Source organism: Carcharodon carcharias, assembly GCF_017639515.1.
Source record: "Carcharodon carcharias isolate sCarCar2 chromosome 27 unlocalized genomic scaffold, sCarCar2.pri SUPER_27_unloc_1, whole genome shotgun sequence".
Classification (NCBI taxonomy): Eukaryota; Metazoa; Chordata; class Chondrichthyes; order Lamniformes; family Lamnidae; genus Carcharodon; species Carcharodon carcharias.
This window is the reverse complement of record NW_024470624.1, coordinates 3,381,073-3,391,346: the sequence shown is the minus strand read 5'-3', so window position 1 is coordinate 3,391,346 and position 10,274 is coordinate 3,381,073.

Genomic DNA, 10,274 nt, shown 5'->3' with positions numbered 1-10,274 from the left:
TGTGAATGCGCTGGTGGCTCTCCAGTTCCCTAGAGCTTTTGAAGCCACTTCCACAGTCTGAGCATTTAAACGATCTCTCAGTCGTGTGAGTGACATGGTGTCGTAGGAGGTGGGAAAACTGCTTAAATCCCATCACACACTCGGAGCAGGTGAAAGGCCTTTTCCCGGTGTGAACTCGCTGGTGTGTCAGCAGGTGGGATGAATCTCTGAATCCCTTCCCACACTCAGAGCAGGTGAATGGCCTCTCCCCGGTGTGAACTCGCTGGTGTGTCAGCAGGATGGATAACTGAGTAAATCCATTCCCACACTCAGAGCAGATGGATGGCCTCTCCCTGGTGTGATTGCGTTGATGAGTTTTCAGCTTGGATGAGTACTTGGAATCCCTTCCCACAGTCCCTACATTTCCATGGTGCGCCTATCCTTGTGTCTTTCCAGGTTTGACAATCTGTCGTAGCGTTGTTCACACACAGGACACGTGTACAGTCTCTTCCCGCTGTCAATGGTGATGTTTTTTAAGACTGTGTGACTGGTTAAAGCTCCTTCCACAAGTCAGTGCATTGGAACACTCCAACTGGGGTGTGTGTGGTCTCAGTGCTTATCCAGTCACACTGATGTTTAAGACCTTTCAAAGCAGACAGAACAAAAAAACATTTCTCCTTCTTGATTCAAAGGCTGATGATGTTCGGTTCCCATGAATTGAATGACTGTCAGATCTAAATGTGATGTTTTGCATGAAATTTCTCTCTGAAAATACTCCTCTTCTTATCCATTATAAAAGGAGATTACAAAAGTCATTACTCCCAGTACAGGAGAGAAATTCAGAATAGCAATTCTAGTTTCTGTGCAACATTCTTTCCCCTATTGTTCCCCAAAAAGCTGTAAATCTCCATCCCACACACACTTCCTCCATTCTCACTCTGCTGTACCTAATATACACCCTCCCAATTCTCCTGAAGGTGCTGATTCATGCTGATCGACAGATCAATGCTGATTGCTTATTCCCCTGGACACAGAGATCTGAAAATCTTCCTGCATCATTGTTGGGACAGTATCACTTGGTTAAGACACAGGGTCAATGTGAGGGAGCAGGCGGTCATGACCTTGAACTCTTGATCTTGGGGTTACAAGCCCAGTACCATAACCACTTGGCTATTTAGGCCAAGCGTGAACAAAATGTAACTCTTTCGAGTACAAACCCATTTCCATCTGTTTCAGATGAGTCATGACCTTGAACTCGCAGCCTACGAGGATGGTGGAAGCAGAGACAATCAATGATTCCAGAAATCAAACTGGATGGACACTTGAAGGAAATAAGCTTGAAGGAAATAAGCAGGGGATCAGGGAAATAGAGGGGGAATGGGACTGACTGGATTGCTTTACAGAGAGTCGGCGTAGATTCAGTTGCCAGATGGACTCCTCCTGTGCTGTAATGACTCTATGACTGAAAATATATAACCTAGTTACAGTACTATTTTACAAGACTAGAAATAATAAAATGTAGCTCATTCCAGAACCACAAATAATATATCTAATATGTACCATATAACATTAGACATATCGAAAGAGTCAAAAGGACTTGAAACGTTTACTCTTTTTTTTTCTCTCCACAGAGGCTGTTAGACCTGCTGAACTTTTCCATCATTTTCTGTTTTTGTTTCAGATTTCCAGCATCTGCAGTTTTTTGCTTTTATCTTAGACATGTCTCTGTCCTAAACAAAAACAGACTTACCTGGAAAAACTCAGCGGGTCTGGCAGCATCGGCGGAGAAGAAAAGAGTTGACGTTTCGAGTCCTCATGACCCTTCGACAGAACTAGGTGAATCCCAGGAAGGGGTGAAATATAAGCTGGTTTAAGGTGGTGGGGTGTGGGTTGGGTGGGGGGAGAGAAGTGGAGGGGTGTGGTGTGCATGTAGGCAAAAGCAGTGATAGAAGCAGATCATCAAAAGATGTCACAGACAGCAGAACAAAAGAACACATAGGTGTCGAAGTTGGTGATATTATCTAAACGAATGTGCTAATTAAGAATGGATGGTAGGGCACTCAAGGTATAGCTCTAGTGGGGGTGGGAGGAGCATAATAGATTTAAAAATATTTAAAAATAATGGAAATAGGTGGGTAAAAGAAAAATCTATATAATTTATTGGAAAAAAACAAAAGGAAGGGGGAAGAAACAGAAAGGGGGTGGGGATGGAGGAGGGAGGTCAAGACCTAAAGTTGTTGAGTTCAATATTCAGTCTGGAAGGCTGTAAAGTGCCTAGTCAGAAGATGAGGTGTTGTTCCTCCAGTTTGCGTTGGGCTTCACTGGAACAATGCAGCAAGCCAAGGACAGACATGTGGGCAAGAGAGCAGGGTGGAGTGTTGAAATGGCAAGCGACAGGGAGGTTTGGGTCATTCTTGCGGACAGACCGCAGGTGTTCTGCAAAGCAGTCGCCCAGTTCACGTTTGGTCTCTTCAATGTAGAGGAGACTGCATTGGGAGCAACGAATGCAGTAGACTAAGTTGGGGGAAATGCAAGTGAAATGTTGCTTCATTTGAAAGGAGTGTTTGGCCCCTTGGACGGTGAGGAGAGAGGAAGTGAAGGGGCAGGTGTTACATCTTTTGCGTGGGCATGGGGTGGTGCCATAGGTGGGGGTTGGGAAGTAGGGGATGATGGAGGAGTGGACCAGGGTGTCCCGGAGGGAACGATCCCTACGGAATGCCGACAGTGGGGGTGAAGGGAAGATGTGTTGGGTAGTGGCATCATGCTGGAGTTGGCGGAAATGGCGGAGGATGATCCTTTGAATGCGGAGGCTTCCCTTCCTTGACCTCGCTGTCTCAATCTCTGGTGATAGACTGTCCACCAATATCCATTACAAGCCTACTGACTCCCACAGCTACCTTGACTACAGCTCCTCACACCACGCTTCCTGTAAGGACTCCATCCCATTCTCTCAGTTCCTTCGCCTCTGTCGCATCTGTTCCGATGATGCTACCTTCAAAAACAGTTCCTCTGACATGTCCTCCTTCCTTAACCGAGGTTTTCCACCCACGGTCGTTGACAGGGCCCTCAACCGTGTCTGGCCCATCTCCCGCGCATCCGCCCTCACGTCTTCTCCTCCCTCCCAGAAACATGATAGGGTCCCCCTTGTCCTCACTTATCACCCCACCAGCATCCACATTCAAAGGATCATCCTCCGCCATTTCAGCCAACTCCAGCATGATGCAACCACCAAACACATCTTCCCTTCACCCCACCCTGGCGGCATTCCATAGGGATCGTTCCCTCCGGGACACCCTGGTCCACTCCTCCATCACCCCCTACTCCCCAACCCCCAGCTATGGCAGCACCCCATGCCCACGCAAAAGATGTAACACCTGCCCCTTCACTTCCTCTCTCCTCACTGTCCAAGGGCCCAAACACTCCTTTCAAGTGAAGCAACATTTCACTTGCATTTCCCCCAACTTAGTCTACTGCATTCGTTGCTCCCAATGTGGTCTCCTCTACATTGGAGACCAAACGTAAACTGGGCGATCGCTTTGCAGAACACCTGCGGTCTGTCCGCAAGAATGACCCAAACTTCCCTGTCGCTTGCCATTTCAACACTCCACCCTGCTCTCTTGCCCACATGTCTGTCCTTGGCTTGCTGCATTGTTCTAGTGAAGCCCAACGCAAACTGGAGGAACAACACCTCATCTTCCGACTAGGCACTTTACAGCCTTCTGGACTGAATATTGAATTCAACAACTTTAGATCTTGACCTCCCTTCTCCATCCCCACCCCCTTTCTGTTTCTTCCCCCCTCCTTTTGTTTTTTTCCAATAAATTATATAGATTTTTCTTTTTCCCACCTATTTCCATTATTTTTAAATATTTTTAAATCTTTTATGCTCCCCCCACCCCCACTAGAGCTATACCTTGAGTGCCCTACCATCCATTCTTAATTAGCACATTCGTTTAGATAATATCACCAACTTCGACACCTATGTGTTCTTTTGTTCTGCTGTATGTGACATCTTTTGATGATCTGCTTCTATCACTGCTTTTGCCTACAACCACACCACACCCCTCCACTTCTCTCCCCCCACCCAACCCACCCGCCACCACCTTAAACCAGCTTATATTTCACCCCTTCCTGGGATTCACCTAGTTCTGTCGAATGGTCAACTCTTTTCTTCTCCGCCGATGCTGCCAGACCTGCTGAGTTTTTCCAGGTAATTCTGTTTTTGTTTTGGATTTCCAGCATCCGCAGTTTTTTGTTTTTATGTCTCTGTCCTATATTAACTTACTGTCCCCCTGAATGTCAGCCTGGGGAAACACCCCTTTAATTGTAAACATTAGGAAAGAGACCATCCTTTTAGCCAGACAAATAAATGTGTCAAGCTGAGGGAGCAAAGGATGTCAATGTCTTTAAGAGAGAGAGAGATCTGGGCCAACCTTTCCAGAGTCTGCACCCTCCCTGGATTCACTTTCTTTCCCTTCGGTTCCTGCAAGCCAACAATTTACCCGCAGAATAAGAAAATAAATGGAAAGGGGGAAAAAAGAAAGTGTTTTACTCACAGATCACTGAGAAAATCTTCCGACTAGGGACTTTACAGCCTTCCGGACTGAATATTGAATTCAACAACTTTAGGTCGTGAGCTCCCTCCCCCATCCCCACCCCCTTTCTGTTTCCCCCTTCCTTTTTTTTCCCCCAATAAATTATAAAGATTTTCCTTTTCCCACCTATTTCCATTATAAAAAAAACCCCACTAGAGCTATACCTTGAGTGCCCTACCATCCATTCTTAATTAGCACATTCGTTTAGATAATATCTCCAACTTTAACACCTATGTGTTCTATTGTCGTTGACATCTTTTGATGATCTGCTTCTATCACTGCTTGTTTGTCCCTACAACCACACCCCCCACCTCCACCTCTCTCTCTCTCTCCGCTCCCCCCCACACACCTTAAACCAGCTTATATTTCAGCTCTTTCCTGGACTCGAACTCAAGTTCTGTCGAAGGGTCATGAGGACTCGAAACGTCAACTCTTTTCTTCTCCGCCGATGCTGCCAGACCTGCTGAGTTTTTCCAGGTAATTCTGTTTTTGTTTTACTCATAGATGTTGGACACAGGAGAAAGTTTGACTCTGTGTGAAACTCAATCGTCATTCACACAAAGCCCGCGCTCTGATTGGCCAGAGTTCGTCCAGTCCATCAACTTTTCCCATTGGGAGAACCCTCAGCATGAAGGGAAGGGGTGGACTCTCCCCCGCACATGCGCAGCTTACCCTCCCCTCGGACATGCGCAGTCCTGGGCCGCCCGCCCGCGCGGCGGATAGAGCAGCTTCCCCAGCGCGTGGAATTGTGGGAGATGCGGCCGCCATTACTCATCCGGAGCCCGGTCTCCAAACACCTGGGACTGGGATGGAAAGTGGGGGTGGGGGACACAGTGACCCCATCCTGACACAAAGTACATGTGGGTAGTCACTGGATTTGATTGTGATGTCCCCTTAGCAAAACAGGGATTTCGAGTATAAACACTTCGACTGAAACAGAAACAGAATCTGCTGGAGACACTCAACAGGTCTGGAATCATCTGTGAAGAGAGAAACGAGTTAATGTTTCGAATAGAATATGACTCTCTTTCTGTAAAGATGTAGATAGCTGGGTGACATATTGGCGAGGGCAATGGGTACCGGGGGAGGTCTTGTGGGGCAAAGGGTACTGTCCCTGCCTCTGAGTCTGAAGCTCCCAGTTTAAGTCCCAGTCCAGGACTTGATGGCCAAGGAAAATATCTTCACGATGCAGCCAAACAGGTTTAGCATCAACTTGTAAAGCCTTCCAACACACATCAATGACAGGCAGTAAGAGTGGGAGAGATTTCTGCTCAGCCACATGATGGAAAGAAATTGAAGCTGCGATCATCACTATCCACAGTTCCAGACTGTAAATTGTGCTTAACAGTGTTTATTTCAGCAGCAACTCTCATTCCTTGTGATAGATGGGGGCTGGTCAGCTCAGTTGCCTGGATGGTGGGGGGCAGATCAGATTGGTGCCAAGAACACGGAGCTCGATCCGCATTCAGGCTGGGGTGGATTCTGGACCTGCCTCCTTGTTCTACCTGTGGTGCAGGTCATGACGGTGTGGGTCAGATTGAAGGAGAAGGAAAGGGATTTACTTCCTCATCCAGCTCGATTACATATATGTGACTCACACCGGGGAGAGGGCGTTCACCTGCACCATATGTGGGAATGGAGTCACTCAGTCTTCCAGCCTGCTGGCCCAGCCGTGGGTTCAGACTGGCGAGAGGCTGATTAAATGTTCCGTGTGTGGGAACGGATTCACTCACTCATCCCAGCTCCTGACACACCAGTGAGTCCATTGTTCACTCCAGGGGCTGGATTCTGCTGTTAATGCTGCTGCTAATTACAACCAGGACTGAATGATGTTCATTCTGACAGTTGGGGTTTGGTTCTGTTGATTTTAATAACCCCTGTAACTGGACTGGAGATTAATATTCTGGGAAAATGTCAAATAAATCAGCTTTGTTTTGGGGACACAGTTTATCGAGACCTTGATGTGAGAGAAGAAAAGGTAGGTTTTAAGCAGAGTCTAAAAAGAGGAGAGAGAAGTGGAGGAGTTAAGGGAGGGAATTCCAGAGTTTAGAAACCTGGCAGCTGAAGACTGAAAGACTGCCAGCCCTGGATTATGGGGGACTCGAGTCTCTGGAGTGGGGACTTGAACCCATAACCTTCAGACTCAGAGGTGAGAGTATGAGACTGACTGAGCTCATCCCTTTAAGTAACATTTCCCAATCCATCATAGCCAACTTGCACCTCATATAAATGTAGTTTCCTTTATTCAGATTCAGGATCCTAGTCTCAGAATCAACTACATCACTCTCTATCTTGATGAAGAAATTTATCATATTATGGTCGCCCATCCCCAAGGAGCCTCACACACCTCGATTGCCAATTATTCCTTTCTCATTACAAAATACCCAGTCTAGAATAGCCTGTTCTCTCATTGGTTCCTCAACGTATTGGCCCAGAAAACCATCCCGTATACACTCCAGGAATTCTTCCTCTACAGTATTGTTATTAATTTGATTTGCCCAATCTATATGCAGATTAAAGTCACCCATAATTACAGATGTTCCTTTATTGCATGCATCTCTAATTTCCTGTTTAATTCCTTGTCCCATTCCCAACATCACCACTAGAGGTTGGGGGTTTATATACAACACCCACTAACGCTTTTTGCCCCTTAGTGTTTCTCAGCTCTACTCATACAGATTCCACATTGTCAGAGCTAATATTAGTTAATTTCCTCTTTAACCAGCAATGCAACTCCACCGCCTTTTCCTTTTTGTCTGTCCTTCCTAAATACTGAATACCCCTGGATGTTCAGTTCCCATCCCTGGTCACCATGTAATCATGTCTCCGTAACCTGACCATATCATGCCTGTTTACATCTATTTGCATGTTTAATTCATTCACTTTATTGTGAATGCTCCTTGCGTTAAGGCACAAAGCCTTAAGGCTTGTCATTTTAACATTACTTGTCCCATTCCCACTATGTTTCACTGAGGCCCTGTTTGATTCTTGCCCTTGATTTCTCGGCCTATCACTTTTTTGATTCTCCTTTCTGTCTTTTGTTTATGTCCTTGATTCCTCCTCCTCTGACTCCTTGCATAGGTTCCCATCCCCCTGCCGTTTTAGCTTAAACCCTCCCCAGCCACTCTGGCAAATGCTACCCCTAGGACATCAATCCTGGTCCTGCCCAGGTGTAACCTGGCCAGTTTGTATTGGTCCCACCTTGCCCAGAACCGGTCCCAATGTCCCAGGAATCTGAAACCCTCGCCCTAGCACCATCTCTTTGGCCATGTATTCATCCAATATATCCTGCTATTTCTACTCTGACTAGCACATGGCACTGGTAGTAATCCTGAGATCACTGCCTTTGAGGTCCTACTTTTCAACTTTCTTCCTAACTTCCTATATTCTGCTTTGAGGACCTCATCACTTTTTTACATCGAAACTAGGAGCAGGAGAAGGCTCCTCGAGCCCGGTCCTCCATTCATTATGGTCATGGCTGATCATCCAAATCAATAGCCTGCTCCCGCTTTCTCCCCATACCCTTTGATCACTTTCACCCCAAGGGCTATATCTAACTCCTTAAAAACATACAATGTTTTGGTCTCAACTACTTTCTGTGGTAACGGATTCCACAGGCTACCACTCTCTGGGTGAAGAAATTTATCCTCATCTCAGTCCTAAAGGGTCTACCCCATATCCTCAGACTGTGACCCCTGGTTCTGGATTCCCCACCATCGGGAACATCCTTCCTGCATCTATCCTGTCTAGTCCTGTTCAAATTTTATAGGTTTCTATGAGATCCCCCCTCATTCTTCTGAACTCCAGCAAATATAATCCTAATCGATTCAATCTCTCCTCACATGTCAATCCCACCATCCCAGGAATCAGTCAGGTAAACCTTCGCTGCACTCCCTCTATAGCAAGTACATCCTTCCTCAGATAAGGAGACCAAAACTGCACACAATATTCCAGGTGCGGTCTCACCAAGGTCCTATACAATTGCATCAAGACATCCCTGTTCCTGTACTCGAATCCTCTGGCTATGAAAGCCAACATACCATTTGCCTTCTTTACCGCCTGCTGCACCTGCATGCTTACCTTCAGCGACTGGTGTACAAGGACACCCGGGCCTCGTTGCATATTCCCGTCTCTCAATTTATAGCCATTCAAATAATAATCTGCCTTCCTGTTTTTGCTACCAAAATGGATAACCTCACATTTATCCACATTATACCGCATCTGCCATGCATTTGCCCACTCACTCAGCTTGTCCAAATCACACTGAAGCATCTCTGCATCCTCCTCACAGCTCACCCTCCCACTCAGCTTTGTGTCATCCGCAAATTTGGAGATATTACTTTTAAGTCCCTCATCTAAATCTTTAATATATATTGTGAATTACTGGGGTCCCAGCACCGATCCCTGCGGTACCCGACTAGTCACTGCCTGCCATTTGGAAAAAGACCCATTTATTCCTACTCCTTGTTTCCTGTCTGCCAACCAGTTTTCTATCCACCTCAATACATGACCCCCAATCCCATGCACTTTAATTTTATATGCCAATCTCTTATGTGGGACTTTGTTGAAAGCCTTCTGAAAGTCCAAATAAACCACATCCATTGGCTCCCCCTCATCAACTCTACAGTTACATCCTCGAAAAATTCCAGTAGATTTGTCAGCATGATTTCCTTTGCATAAATCCATGCTGACTCTGCCCGATTCTGCCACTGTTTTCCACGTGCGCAGTTATTACATCTTTAATAATGGACTCTAGAATTTTACCTCTGTCGTTTGTAGCAACGTGTACCACGACCACTGGCTGTTCACCCTCCCCCTTCAAAATGTCCTGTAGCCGCTCTGAGATATCCTTGACCCTTGCACCAGGGAGGCAACATACCATCCTGGAGTCTCATTTGCGGCCACAGAAACCACTATCTATTCCCTTTACAATTGAATCCCCTTTAACTATTGCATTCCCACACTTTTTACTCCTCCCCTGTGCAGCAGAGCCAACCGTGATGTAACGAATTTGGCTGTTGCTGCTTATCCCTGAGAGGCCATTCCCCTCTCTATACCTTCTATCCATGATACTCTCCACCTCGCGGATGCTCCAGTGTTCCCAGCCGCCGCTTCAACTCCGAAACCCGGGCTTCCAGGATCTGCAGCTGGTGACTCTTCAACTCCCGACTCCTCTCGCGCTTCTCTTCAACTCCCAGCTCCTCTCGCGCTTCCCTTCAACTGTTGGCTCCTCTCGCGCATCCCTTCCTGAACAATAGAGATCCAAGTCAGGATGGGGCGCCACTCGGAGGGGAATCTCAACTGATGCTGATCCCATGTGTCTGTTGCTATTCGAGATGGTAGAGGTAGTGGGTTTGGAAGGTGATGTTGAAGCAGCTTCGGTGAGTCAATGCAGTGCATCTTGTAGATGGTACACGCTGCAGCCACTGTCCTGCACTGGTGGTGGGGGTGAGTATTGAAGGTGGAGGTTGGGCTGCCATTAAAGTGGGCTGCGTTGTGCTGGATGAAACAGACTCTCCAATATTTAAAAGACTGGCTGTTAAATAATAATTGTTTTAGGAAATGACTGGGGCCCAGTAAATTTAAATAGTTTCCGTCCATTTTCAAAAGATCTGCTCTTCAAAGTTATATTGGAACCAATCACGAGATGTTTGTATTTGAATTCAATGTCTTGGCTCCTCACTCGGACACCTGACTGAC